Genomic DNA, 1,368 nt, shown 5'->3' with positions numbered 1-1,368 from the left:
TCGCGTCCATGCACCCTTGTCTCCAAACCCCCTTGTTCAGGAGCCTGAGGCGATCGCGAACTATCGATACCTGTACGCGCTGCTGCGCCGCGAGCGCGATCGCGCGGCCGCATCGCCGGCGCTGCGGTTGTTGGACGATGTGCTGTCCGTGCTCGGAGAGGGCGCGGCGGCGGGGGCGGGGCGGGAAGCGGGCGGCCCGGACGCGGCCGAGGCGCGGCGGCGGGCGGCGACGATGATGCGGGACGCGTTCACGGGCGGTGAGCGGCCGCGGGCAGATTTTCCCCCGTTGCGACAGCCCCCTCTGGCTCGCTGCGCGCCAGCGGGTTGAGGGGGCGGGCGGCAGCTGCCGAGAAGGCGTGTGCTTTGGGTTTGGGATCCAGGCCGCGGGTCATGGCGCCCCGAGCCTGCCAGCACCTGTCCCAAGCCCTCACCCTCACCTATGTTACTCATCATCACATCATTTCCACCCTCTTTGGAGAATCAAACATCTGATCTCGTCCGATGTCATCCGACCCCACTCATTATTCCCTATCCCTTGCACCCCCAAACCCACACGCGTCACCCGCTCGGCGTCCGCGCCACCCCATCCCCCCAGGCGCCCTACCCGTCGACATCTTCACAGCCGCGGCCGCCCTGGCGCAAGACGGGCCCCTGGCCGCAGACGCTCTGTCAGTCGAGGCCGTCTCCCCAGTGGCGTTCCTTGCAGGTGCGCCGCGCCGCGGCGCCGCGCGGCGCATTGCCGGCCCCGCCCCTGCAGCGCGTGCACATGCCGCCGCTCCGGGACGCTCGGGCCCGGCCGCGTGTCGCCGCGCGCCGGCGCCCTTTCACCGGCCGCTGCGATCCTGCCGATCGGGGTCGGGCGGAGGGCCTGCTGGCTGGGCGCCGCGCGCTGCCCGAAGCGCCTGTGATGGTCTCAAACCCCGGCCCCTCCGTTTCTGACTGCCCTCACGTCTCCATATAGTCGGGCGCCGCCCTTTCGCCACTTCCCTTGTCGCGTTCTCGCTGCTCAAACCCTCGAGTGCCCGAATTCGCGTTCCCGCGTTCCTCGTCGCGCCGCGCTGCTGTTCGTTCGCGCTGCTGTTCATTCAGAGGCGGCTGAGCTGCTTGATCACCCCAGCGCCCGCGCAGCTTCCCCCGTCCCTCCACCTCACCCTCCACTAAAGCCCCGCATCCCTTCGCGCCGCCTCCTTATCGCGCTCGCTGTCACTTCGTTGCTGCTCGAATCCTCGTACCTTAACTGCTACTCCAGCTCTCGTCCATCTGCTCATCATATCCTGGCCGCCGCATCACTGTCCTTGCTCATATCCATTCAGAGGCGGCTGAGCTGCTTGAGGGGTCTAAGCAGGAGTTGCAGGAGGCGCAGGAGGC

The sequence above is a fragment of the Monoraphidium neglectum genome (assembly GCF_000611645.1).
Source record: "Monoraphidium neglectum strain SAG 48.87 unplaced genomic scaffold scaffold03156, whole genome shotgun sequence".
Lineage (NCBI taxonomy): Eukaryota > Viridiplantae > Chlorophyta > Chlorophyceae > Sphaeropleales > Selenastraceae > Monoraphidium > Monoraphidium neglectum.
Note: the sequence above shows the minus strand (reverse complement) of the source record.